The sequence below is a fragment of the Mus caroli genome, unplaced genomic scaffold, assembly GCF_978045245.1.
Source record: "Mus caroli unplaced genomic scaffold, Mus_caroli_1 scaffold_7, whole genome shotgun sequence".
Taxonomy (NCBI): Eukaryota; Metazoa; Chordata; class Mammalia; order Rodentia; family Muridae; genus Mus; species Mus caroli.
Window position 1 is genome coordinate 2,705,062 of NW_028227262.1, and position 13,584 is coordinate 2,718,645.

The window sequence follows — 13,584 nt, forward strand, 5'->3', positions numbered from 1 at the left end:
ACAGTCAGGCCTTCTTTAAGGAACCACTGCACAGGCTGGGCACTAGCCGCATGTATGAGATCCAAATCACAGCCCTCTGGGCTCTTCTTTCTCTCTTCTGTCTGTGCTCAGCAAGGTTACCTCAGGAAAATACAAGTCCCTTCAGGACATAGTGGTTTATGTCTGCACTCCTAGAACTGGGGAGGCTGAAGCAAGAGGACGGTCGGGAGTTCCAGGCCAGCTATGAATGTATCACTGAAAGACCTTGTCTCAAAAGAAGCTAAAACAAACAAACAACAAAAACAAGAATAGCAACAACAAAATTAACAGAATTCCCAACAAAAATTAATAGAATTCCCAAAAGCACAGTTTATTATACCGTTCCAGGGAAAACCCTCTTTCAGGGTTCCAGCAAGTCCCTCATAAGCTAGACAAACACGTTTTTCTCATTTATTTATTTACTTACTTATCTATTTATTTCAACTTGGCTCTCTGCGGCAGGGCCTCCTGTGGCTGAGGCTCAGGAAGGATACTTCTACCTCTTCCTGAGCACTGGAATGACAGGTCAAAGCTGCAGCTGTGTCTGGGAATTATCTAACTCTAAAATAAAAGAGTTTTGACTGCCATCTGAAAATAAAGAGGAAAAAAACTTGGTTCTGATGGAAATGTAATATACAGGAGGACAAAGTTAAATGTCAATTTGTGAAACATTCTCATGTGAAGTCTCTGGGCACATCCCTGCATGGCGTAAGAGCACAGTACAAGCGGTCTGTTTTGTCAGCACAGGAAGCCTTGGCCATCAGCATGTGACTGACTGGCATAAATGACAATTACAGTGTTTGGGGTCTTGAGGAGGAGAAATACACCATGCTACCAGCTCCTGGTTTGTGTGCCCTTGCTAGAGAATGTCAACTTAGCCCACTTACACATATTTTTCATGTTGGGAAATAGCAGGGTTTGTTCACATTGATGCTACGTATGTGTACAGAAACTTCACTATTTAATTTTCATGTCTGGAAGGTGAAGCCTATAATTACGCCATGAGGCATAACTATAATTAGGACTTCTAATACCATAGGTATCTATCTCTATGATCCGATTGTAAAACTGCAGAGGGGTCTGGTACTGTGGTACTCAGTTAGCTTCTTTCTCTCCTAGGCCATCACACCTCTCAGGCTTCAGGAAACACGGGGAAATCTTAGCTAAAGGGTTTGCTTGCTTGCTTGCTTGCTTGCTTGCTTGCTTAACAAAGAAATTAAATGAAACTCAAGAAGAATGAAGACCAAAGTGTGGACACTGTGCCCCTTCTTAGAATTGGGAACAAAACACCCATGGAAGGAGTTACAAAGTTTGGAGCTGTGATGAAAGGATGGACCATCTAGAGACTGCCATATCCAGGGATCCATCCCATAATCAGCTTCCAAACGCTGACACCATTGCATACACTAGCAAGATTTTGCTGAAAGGTCCCAGATATAGCTGTCTCTTGTGAGACTATGCTGGGGCCTAGCAAACACAGAAGTGGGTGCTCACAGTCAGCTATTGGATGGATCACAGGGCCCCCAATGGAGGAGCTAGGGAAAGTACTCAAGGAGCTAAAGGGATCTGCAACCCTATAGTTGGAACAACAATATGAACTAACCAGTACCCCAGAACTCTTGTCTCTAGCTGCATATGTATCGAAAGATAGCCTAGTCGGCCATCACTGGAAAGAGAGGCCCATTGGACTTGCAAACTTTATATGCCCCAATACAGGGGAATGCCAGGGCCAAAAGAATGGGAATGGGTGGGTAGGGAAGTGGGGGGGGGGGTATGGGGAAGTTTTGGGATAGCACTGGAAATGTAATTGAGGAAAATAATAAATAAAAAAAAAACAAAGAAATTAAGCTATTATATTATCATCAATTTGCCATTGATAAGGTTTTTAAATATATTTGGTAACACTTTAAAATCATGAATAGAGCTGAAGAGATGGTTCAAAGTGTTTACTGTGTCAGCAATAAGGACCAGAGTTCAGATCTCCCACACCTATATCAAAATCCAGGACCTTTAACCTCAGCACCAGAAAGGGAGAAAAGAGGAACCCTGAGGCTTGCTAGTCAGCTAGTCTAGCCAAAATGATGAGTGCCAGGTTCAGTGAAAAGCGCCGAGTCAATAAAACAAGGTAAAGAGTGACTGAGGAAGGCATCCAATATCAACCTACAGCCTCACATACATAAGTGTTCGCATACACACACACATGCATGCACGCATGCAAACTAGGGTATGTCTCAATGATGGTAGAATACCAGAAGCTTTGGGTATTCATGATGGCAAGCCAGCAAATTAATAAATAGTCACTATTAACCCATTTTTAGGCTGTAGACCAAATTCAGGTTAAATAAATGAGACCAAACTAACCGCATGGTATGCCTTGCACTGGCTCACTTATGCACTGCAGGAGGAAAATGCACACAATTCATAGCTTACACAATAGAAGCAGCATGTTTGGGTGGGGGTAGTAGGGAGAGAGAACTGACAAAGTAAAACTATTTTCGCCAGCCTATACCTCCTTATGAGTATGGTATTCCTCCACCTATATTGAATACAGGTATGTGGCATTACACACACATGTACACACACACACACACACACACACACATACACACATTAAGACACGATCATATATAACCTCACTTTCCTGTACTGCTGTCCTCCTGGGAAACAGGCAGATGAAGAGAGTAGCTCTTTCCATTTTTAATTATATGATCTAAGTGCATGTAGCCTTGCTTATCTAAAAATTGCATTTTCTAAGAACCAAATACTTTCAGAAAAGCACAGATCTGAGGAAAAGCAAAAGGTGTGAGAGAGAATCAGCATGCAGCCACATGCTAACAAAGCATTTATAAATGATGCGGTGCAAACAATTCAGCCAGCTTACACTCAAACACACCCAATTAAAGGCTCCATTTAGAACTCTCAGACAGTGGGAATTCTCCTAGGCAAATGGAATCACAGAAGGCAGCTCATGTCACAATAATTGTATGTTTGTCCCTAATAAAACTGAATCACTCATTTCTAGTATAAAACCCCCAGGAAAGTGGTTAGCACTTAAATAGATAGAATGTACCATGCCTGCAAGACTGGACACTTCCCAATCAGCCTGAAAGGTAAAAATAGCACTGACATAGACACCCATGTACAAAAGGCAGAAGGTTTTTGTTTGTTTGTTTTGTATTTAGATACAGGGCTTCTCTGTTCAGTGCTGGCTGTTCTGGAACTCTGTAGACCAGGTTGTCCTCACACTCATAGAGATTCACCTGCCTCTGCCTCCCAAGTGCTGGATGGCATGCACCATCACCACCTGGAGAAAGACAGAGTTTTAAAGCCATAGAAATGCCTAGTAAACATCTGTGATAATAAACATCATCTGACAGTCCTGTGTCTCTGTTAAACTGACTTAACTTTTCAGGTTAATCCTTTTTCTTGTTTAAAAGTAAATACTATTATCACGGTGTTACTCCCAAAATTTTCTATTCAATACAAAAAAAAAAAAAAGGGGGGGACGAGCAATGGGAGAAAGGTTTATCATTCATTAATTTAAAAATAAATCAAATGCCCAGTACAGTGGTGCATGCTTTTAATATCAGCATTTGGAAGGTAAATTCAGGCAGATCTCTGAGTTTGAGTCAGTCTGTCTACAGAGCAAGTCAGAGCTACACAGAGAAACCTTGTCTTAATAAATAAATGAATAAATAAATAAATAAAACAAAGAGATGTATGTTCACGTGAGAGGACTCAACAAAATTTCAGATTCTGAAACTATAAAAGTAAAATCCAGCCGGGAGTGGTGGCGCACGCCTTTAATCCCGGCACTCGGGAGGCAGAGGCAGGCAGATTTCTGAGTTCGAGACCAGCCTGGTCTACAGAGTTCCAGGACAGCCAGGGCTACACAGAGAAACCCTGTTTTGAGAAAAAAAAAAAAAAAAAAAGAAGTAAAATCCAAGCCACTGAGGCATAGAGTAAGCCCTATTCAAGGACATGGGCTGGTGGGATAAAAGGTCTTCACTGAGTTAAGATTCCAGCCTCCCTCACCCTCCAAATGCATATACCCTAGCCAATGTATTAGTTCCAAACCTTTTTAAAAAGTCTTGTTTGGAAACTAAAGCCTAACAGTGAGGTGGTTCCTTAGGTCATTCTGTCAGTCCTTCCAACACATTCTCCCATTCCTAGTCAAGGATTAGAAGTCAGAGCTATACTGGATTTCCTGCCCTCAGTAAGGAAGAACAATACACTGTAGAACAAGAAACAATAAATGTGAGACTAAAATGCCATCTGGAATTCCCAATTCCTATAACCTAACCTCCTAGCAAGGCTCTACGACAAAATCTACACAGCTGGAATTTGTCTTTTGTCCCTTTCTGGTCATTGCTGTGACAGTGGCTGTCTGGAGATACTGAAAAGCCAATTTTCCATTCTATGAAAGCAAATATTATCACTGGCAGAGAACAGAAACAGTGCTCAAAGATCCAGGTTGGGCAGTTCTTGTTTTGTAAAATATTTATTGACACATAGATATGGATGCTGCTGATCTTACGCTTCGTGGCTAAAGGAAATACTTATAACCATTTACATGTATGTCAGAAATTAATTTAAAGTTAAACTGTGAGAAATTAAAAGCCTGCAGTAAAGCTCTTGTTTTTCCAGATTTTAAAATTGGCCTATCAACCATAAAAAGATTACTCAAAACCAGCATATTATGCCAAGAAAATAGTTCACTCCATTATCAACAGATGTCTTCAGGAAGCAGCTTTAGTCACTAAGCAAGTTGCTAATTCCAAAGTATCCTGTATTAATTATTCATAATTCAACTTAAGCTTCACAATTAAGTCTGAAATATTATAAGTTTAACACTAACAGCTAATTGCTTTTCCTACGTACGTGAATGTAACCATACATTACATACACATAAAATACAGCACTTAATATAAAATGGGAGCTACTATTGTATGTAAAGAAAGGCCTTAAAACAAAAATATGCTTGGTATCTAATCAGGCAAACAAGCATAAAGCAGGGGCTCTTGCTCCCCAAAATTACTTCTTAAAACACTTGAGTTCTTAGAAATTCAAGCTCACTAACAGAGTTTAATTCTGGGTCACCAATCCGAGCTGTTCCAGAGCCAAACAATTGTTCCTCTGCAGAGAAAGGGGAAAGAGTTGAGTCAAAATAACTTTTACCTTCAATCCTGATTTATGATTTCCTCCACACACCAAAAAAAAAAAAGCACGGTATCTGCCAAGCAAGGCTCAGCTTTCACATTTAAAAAAAAAAAAGTAGCAATACTTTTTGCATATAATAATCACTGCTATTTAATCTACTCAAGTAAAATCAAAGCAAATAAAGACTCCATAGTGCTGGCAGGAATATGAGAAACCACCTTCAGAAAAATTTCCAGAGCCTCTTCATCGGTCCTCAGCCTTTCTATGACACATGGAGCATGAATACGAGCCTCTGGGCCACGCTTCCTGATTCAAATGATGTTCGGAAAGGATAGTGGAGCAGGAATAGTTACAAAATCATAGAACCTCATTGCTGAAGGAGACCAGAGCCAGAGGATAGGATCAAGACCCAAATATTTTCCAGAATGGTTGGTTGGTGGGTTTGGTTTGGTTTAGATAGGCCCTGCTCTACAGACTGGCTCTGAACTCGTGGCCCTCACATGTCTTCCTCCTGAGTGTTGATAGTAACAGTGCCAAAGACATGCTCCACACAGCAGCCTTGCAGGAGAACACATGATCAGCCTGCCCCTTCTGCTTGGCACACAGACATGTGCTTGATACCAACAGCCCTGCTTCCTTCCCCTTGACCTCCACGTGCTATGGCTCTGCAAACCATACCTACAGGAGCACAACTTGCAAGCCTCTGGTCAACCTCATGCCATGGAAACTCACCAAGGGCAACGTTCCTCTTTAAACAGAAAGAAGGACAAAGACTCCAGATGCAGAATCCCCAGACAGGAGCACAAAGGGCCATTAACTACCCACTCAGACACTAACTTGCATTAACCTGCTAACCCCAGCTAGGATAACTTCCCACTAGCAGTGACACTGAACATTTGGCTTGTGCTGAACGACAAACCTCATGAGGGTAAGCAAACCAAGTCATCCCCATTTTAGATATTTTTTAAAGTATGGATTCACACTATGGAGCTGTTCCAGGCTGTTTCCTGGATTTTGACTATCAGCAGTTGTCTCAAATACATTTCAACTATAGATTCCAGCCAATCACTGATAAAATGCTACGAGTTTTATGGTGAGTGCTACTGAGTTCCAAATTACCTCTGTAAGCAAATCTTTCTACTACAAAAATGTACAAAACTTCCGAAAGCAAATTGCACTATATGGAATGAACAATTTCACTAGGACAAGAATCTTAGCAGGACAGCCAGTTTGAGGCCATTCTCCTTATATCTATGCACCTGGGCAAACCATATATGGATGATGTTAAACAGTACTTGTTCCTAAATGAAATTGTGTGGAAACACAGGCACTCCTGCAAGATGCATTTTCCTGCCCTCTCAGTTCTGTGAGACAGTATGCTTTATCTAAAATACTTAGCAAGAGTTGCTGATCTACTGCCTCTTTAAACAGGCTTTAAATAACGAGTAATTCTTAAAGCATTTAGTATTTCAATTTGGAAGACCTAGAGGGGCAGGAAAGTAAGGAAGAAAAAAGAAGGAGGGAGGGAGGGAGAAAATCACTTCATTGTTAGCCAAAGATCATTCCCCCACCCCATCCACATGCCTGTTCACAAAGTGTCACCAGAAAATGTACTAAAATGTATGGAGAATTGCTGAGAGGGCCAAATTCAGATGGTGTGAGTGGTGCCCTTGTTATGGGTGCTGAGTCTCTGAGAATAAGGCTTCCTGTCATCAGGGCCCTTTCTTAGTGGCCTGTTCCTGTCACTGAAGGTTAAAATCTGCAGACAAGAATTACTCTCTCTGTAACTCCTAGGTCCTTAGTTCATAGGAAATCCATCACTCCTGGAAGGTTGTCACAGAACACAGGGTTGCTGAAGAACTCTTCCAGTTCTAGTGACTTTTCTGACATTTGTCAAAGAACATAGTAATTCCAACCAGGGAACTCTGAACAGGGCACTCATGAAGTCACAGGTTATCCAGCCCAGCAGCCAGTGTCCTTTAGGCTCTAGACGGATGTCAGCCAGCAAACCAGGAAAGGCTATGGGAGAGTCAGAGCCTGACACCAGGCAACTTCACCAGAGTGCAGGTGAGTGCTGTGGTACCCGGTGAGCAATAATAGAGACAGCACCACTGAGGGCCAGCAGAAGGATCAGCCTAGTCTTTCCACTGTCTTCTTATCATCCCCAACTGTGTTCATAGCTACCTTCAATCCACCACTGCCTCTACCACAGGCAAGGACTAGAAAAGCAAGGCAGTTAATTTCCCTTTTATTCAAATTAATTGAGAGACAAAGACTCTAGGCCTGGCCATTCTTCAGTCAGGCTCCTGAGCCTTCTCCTAGGCACATCTGTGCAATTCCTTCATTGCTCTAGGAAGTGGAAAGATCTAAATTATAAATAAAGCCAGTTCCTTCATGCTAAGCCAGCGTAGGAGACCTGGGACTAAGAGTGGTCTGTAATGTAGGGCAAGTGTGACTATTTTTGTCAGTGTGGTTACTAGGATGTAGAAGCAAACATTCCCATCAGTTAAGGTGCCAACCCCCATTTGGGTATCCTGCCTGACCCCAACATAAGTCTAAATTATGTGTCCATAGGGAACTGTGGCGATCCCTCACCAGGACATACACTTCTGGAACCCAAACCAAGTCTGTCCTGCATATAAATAAGCCTGTCTATCATGGTACAGAATTTACATTTGGTGCTAGCTTTATGACCTTGTCCCAAGATTAGGTTGGTAGTCTGTGTGTCTGTTTCTCTTTTGAAAATGGGACAAACCAATCTAGGGACGGGAGAGACAACTCAGCCTTCAAGAATGCTCGCTGTTGGGCTGGGAAGATGCCTCGGCGGCCACTCGTCCAAATGACCCAGGTTCAATTCCCAACACCCACATGGCAGCTTACAAACGTCTATTACCCCAGCTCTAGGAAATCTGGCATCCTCACACAGACATACATGCAGTCAAAATATCAAAGCACATAAAAAGTAAATGTAAAAAAATCTTAAAACAAACAATCAAAAAACAACCATCCATTAACCCTGGAAATGTTTGGCTAACATGTTTGAGTGTGCAGAAACCCTGGTTGGAGTGATTTTTTTTTCAAAGATCAGAAGTTAAATATAGGACCCTCCAGGTTCCTCTAACAGGTCAATATTCATGACGACCCAACACCCTTTATAAGGACCTGCCCCTGATTTAACCACTACCCAAAGCCTAAGGTTACTAACCAGCCCCCATGTTGGGCCCTTAAAGTCTCAGTACTTGGCAATGCTGAACTCTGGCTCAAAGTCTAAACATTGGGGTCTGGGAGGATAGGAAAGTACATTTTACAGATTCAACCACTACACCTCTTAGTGTGTAAAAATAAAAACCATGAGTGTTTATTTGTTACAATCAGCTAACTCTTTCAGGCTAACCTCTTTTCCTGAGGTCCAGGTACCTAAGTCGGCCTGGCTGCCAGCTTGCCCTTAACCATTACACCCTACCTCCTAGAGACATTATGCAATATCAGCTTAAAGAAGGCAGCTCTCTCCCACACTTTGAGGTCCCACCCTCAAAGAGCCAAGAGCATTCTCCCCAGAGAGTGTGTCAAACCTTCCGACTGCAGGAGAATGAGGCCAAGGTGGGGTAAGAGGGTGGTGTGGTGTTGTGTGGAGTGAGTGAGAGTTTCCAGTGGTTTCCAAGCCCGACTGGCCCTGCCTCGTTCCTGAGGTGCAGCCAGTCCCATGGAGAAGGTTTTTCCTTTGGCCTTTTCCCCTTCCTGTCCTGATTGACTTCTCAGGTGTGAAGGCAACACTGAAAATTCCTTCTGGTCTAGCTCTTCTTGATAGACTTTTTTAAAATTCTGGGTTTTCAGAAGTTTTTCTCCCAACACCAGTCATCTCTCTCTGCACAGCACCATGATTCATGCCAGGAATCTCTTCTTTCATCCTCTGCAGACATGAGTCACAATGAAAAGGCACAGCTGGAGATTCCTCATCTGAGCTGGACAAGAGGTCGTGGTCTACCTCAGGCAGGCGGGTAGGCACATATGTACAGGCATGTTCAAAAGACCAAATAAGACTCCAAAGGCTCTAGGGTTCACACAAAAGAATCCAAGTCTTCTTGAACAGCACACATACCCATCAGAGAGGGATCTTCTGTCTTTCTACCACCAAGTAATCATACTGCTCAAATTTTCCTTTTCATCTGAGGAAAACTTGAACTTCTAATTCTATATCTGTCTCTTATTTCTAGCAAACACAGTAAAACGGTGGCAGATCAGTCATTTCATATCCCAACAATCCAACTGCCAACATCCCTTTAAGAGGTTTAAAAATGGGTATTTTTTTGTACAAAACCTGTCACTATGGCAACTTGAATCTGCTCGGTTTCTGAATAGAGAACAGTGAACTATTTATTTATCTTTCCACTACAAACATCATGGAAACAGGTTGGTAACATTTTCCTCCACCTGGCACTACAGAGCTCCTCCAGCCTCATGGTGTAAGTCAAAGAAAAGGTGACAAAGCTGTCCAGAGATTGAGGGAGGCTTTCTCAGAAGCCAGTATGTACACACACACACACACACACATCAACACACCAGCACACAATAACATACTACCACTTTGGCTGTGTGCCAAGGACAAATCACCAAGCTTCCCCATCTCTAGACCTACAGGACACCTAACCTATTGATACATTAGATGAATAGAACCTATAACCCCTTCACTTCCCAGAAGACAGAAAAGCATATGTGTGTTCACTTCTGCAGATAGACTCACTCTGGGCTCAGGAAAGAGCTTGTGCATGATTATCTATGTATGACTTTGGCTTTGTTCACTCACACCACAAACCATGACTGACAGTTTCAGAAATTTGCTGAACACAACTGGTTTTGGGAAATGCCAGGAACTGACTAACTCCTTTTTAACCACAGCAGACTAACTTTATCTTCTGGCAAGAGAACTCTGTTCTAGTTTGAATCTGGTATGTCCCTTGCAGGTTTGTGCTTTCAAGACTTGGTCCCCTGCTGGTCTGACTGTTTAGGGGACACTGTAGAACTCTGGGGATGTAGCCCACTAGGAGGAAGGCTTAGAAGGCTGCTTCTGACTCCACCTAGCTCTTTTCTTCCTGGTCTAGCCACCATGTGAGGAGCTTGACCACACTTGCACCACAAAGCCCCTGTGCCATGAAGGACTGAACCCTCTGAAACTGTAATCCACAGCAACCTCTTCTCCCTTAAATTGTTTCTGTCAGGGTTTGTTACAGTGACAAAAGAAACAACCAAAACAAACTCATAAATCCCAAACCTTAGCCATGACTAAAATATCCTAGCATGGATTTAGAATATCAATAAGAGATACAATCCCTTCCATTTGTCCTCCAGCCTCCAATGCACCTTGATGGATGGATAGATGGATAGATGGATAGATAGATAGATAGATAGATAGATAGATAGAAAGAAAGAAAGAAAGAAAGAAAGAAAGAAAGAAAGAAAGAAAGAAAGAAAGAAGCTTTTTACACATTAACCCTGGAAATGTTTGGCCACAAAGTTCTGGGTTGATATTTTGTGTGCCTTGCCTGCTTGTTCGCCTTTTGTGATGATGATCCACCAGCTCTGTAAGTACAACACAAATTGTTTCAGAAACTATTGTACTTATATATTTAGAGAATTAATATTCTGATCATGCAGTAATTCACACTTGGGGAAAATTATTCAATTTGGAATCAGCCATTTCATAAATCCAGAAGCTAGGGCCCACTACACCACAATCAGGCATATGTATCACCAAGCATCATGTGAACTTCCAAGAAGCCACAGGCCTGCTGTTTAATAATTAACAAGGAGGTTATGATCCCCCCTTCATTTGGCTACAGGGTCCAAATTTCCCAACCTGGCAGATAAAGTGTCTTGCCACATCTATACTTGTGTTTGATTCCTTTCCAACAGGTTAGACTCCTTGAGACAATCTAACAGACGCACAGCATAACTCCACTTGACACCCACTTTGGAGCTTCTAGGCAATCTAGGTCTGGAGAGCTATTTTAAATTGTGCTGAGGACACCACAAGCTCCCTCAAAAGTCTCACGAAGGCTGAAATTTTAAAAACACTTGTTAGGTGGCCATTCGATTAAAAACTACAAATCATTAGCAGTCAGCTCTGATCACTTTCTGAACACCAACCGAAGCTAGTAAACAACCACAGGAGTTAAGTGATGCACAGGAGTACAGCAAGGTCACAAGTCAGGACAGTAGGACCTATCGAAACTAATAATATGCGCATCACAACATCACGTGGCACTATGAACTGACACTCGTACAAAGGGTGCCCAAACTGGCACTGTCAACCCCACCCTCACACCCCAGTAGACTCACCCTGCTAAGCTACCTGTCAAGAACTTCTCTATCTTAAGTATACACTGAACTTGGAACAGCATTCCAAATCTTTACTAACAAGAACAAAGGTTTGGGGCTGATACTGATGACATGGTAGTAATTTTTTTATTCCCCCGAGAGACCAGACAGGGGAGGGGCTGCAGCAGGACTTGAGAGCTCCTATACTGCCTTGCACAGTAAGCTGCATCCTCTTTCAGAAAGCCCTAAGAGGCTGGCTGGGATCCATACAGGCTAAGGATATGGTACAAAAGGAAACTTGTCACAGCACCAGGAGTCAGAGGGAAAGCAATGACTACTTCCTATTACTGGAAGATTGGGGTGGTCAGGTTGTTTAAAGGGAAGAAAATATACTTCAAATGAAAACTTAGCCTGACCGTACAATTCTGTCTAATGTTTGTCAGCATTTTTACATCTGATCTCATTTTTTAGCCTGAAAGCCCTCCTATGAAAGCTGGCCTGGAATTATCATACTCAGTCTACAACTGGCAGCATGACTTGCCCAAGACCACAAAGCTTATCAACATTGGGGTCAGACTGCCAGAATCTTGGTGTGGGAGTTTTCCTTATAATAATAATTATCATCATCATCATTCTTGAGATTATAATTACATCATTTCACCTTCCCTTTCCTCCCTCCAAAGATTCAGAGTTTTTACACAGAGTTTTTAATCTGTCCAGTTCCAATATGTCTAAGTATTTTTTCAAACTTGTATACAAAACCCCTGAAAGTCTGGCTCCCCCCTACTTCTCTACCTCCCACCTTCATGCTACAGACCAGTATTTCATAAAGACAAGGCCTGTTAATGGCACATAATCCTGGGGCAGAGCCAATCCCCCGCCTGCCCCCTCTGACTCTAAATAATCCAGATCTTCTGTTGATAACAAACCACAACTTCCAAAGTACAGATGACAGAGTTTGGAAGGGTCAAGTTCACCAACAATGAGCTTCACTCACCAATGCACTTCATGTCAAATGCATATATGCGGAGGGAAGTCGACACGACACTTTAAACAGCTCACAGACTCCTTAGTCATAGTAACTGTTCTTAGAAAAGACTGTCCCTGGTCATTGGGTGCTATCTGCTGTTATCTGAGGCCCTTGCAGGATTTACTCATGCCAACTTGGCATTCTGTTTCTGCAATAAAAGATGCTGGGACACAGGAAATCAGAAGGGGATCTTCATGCCATCAACAGAGACTCAGCTAAGGCAAACACTAATGGAAGCTAACCACTCCACTAACTCCATCAGCCAAGCAGCCAACAAAACACAAGACAGCTGGCACACTCCACTCCTGCATGTACCACCCCTGCCTTGTTTCAAAGGGCTGGAGCCAACATGACTTCAAGTGACTAGCACAGAGCTGCCTGCTGGGTTCCTATCTCAAGATCATGAACCACTCTCTCCAGTCCTTTGGGGCCATCAATAAATAGATCAGTATCAGTCTATTCTTCCTTTCTCTCCTCATCAATGTCAACTTTCCTCACTGTTCCTTCCACTTCTACCTCCGTCCCCAAATATCCATTCTAACTTCCAGTCATACTGCAAGACTGGAATTTTAGTGAAACAGTTCCAACTGGCCAATAGCACAGCATTTTACAATGTTCAAGCCTCAGTCTGCAGCAGTCCCAAGATCTAGCCAATGACCCCTGAGCATTAAACATGTAAGGGAATGCAGAAAGCACACCAATTTACATAATCATTGATGCTTACTGTATCTATGTCTTACCTAAGGAATATACATGCCCTAAATTATATTATAATTCTAATTTATGAATTTATATGTATTACATGAGGAAAATTTCCCATATTCTCTCCATTCCTACCAAGATGCAGGAAAGAAGATGAGAAAACCACGCAATAGATCCTAGATCCAAGCTCCAAGATCCAAACCAAGGCTGTCAGTCACCAGCTTGGAAGCTCTTTCCTGTAATTATAACTCACTTTCTATTCAAATACTGAGTTAATTCACTGCTGAAGTGTAACCACAAGGCTGAAGATAACTCTTTTAGAGGACACAGGTTCACCTCTCAGCACACACATAGCAGCT

General features: G+C 42.3%; 1 protein-coding gene across 11 annotated transcripts in view; it reads right to left on the reverse strand.

The window, feature by feature from the left end:
• Ppfibp1 (PPFIB scaffold protein 1) overlaps nt 1-13,584 on the reverse strand; it is a 136,676-nt gene that overhangs the window by 106,320 nt on the left and 16,772 nt on the right. The window contains exon 1 of one of the 11 annotated variants that reach the window (XM_029478955.2): nt 446-598. The exons of the other annotated variants lie outside the window; for them this stretch is intronic. The gene's annotated coding sequence lies outside the window, so the exon portion shown is untranslated. Of the gene's footprint in view, nt 1-445; nt 599-13,584 lie in introns of those variants that run through there. 11 annotated transcript variants of the gene reach the window in all.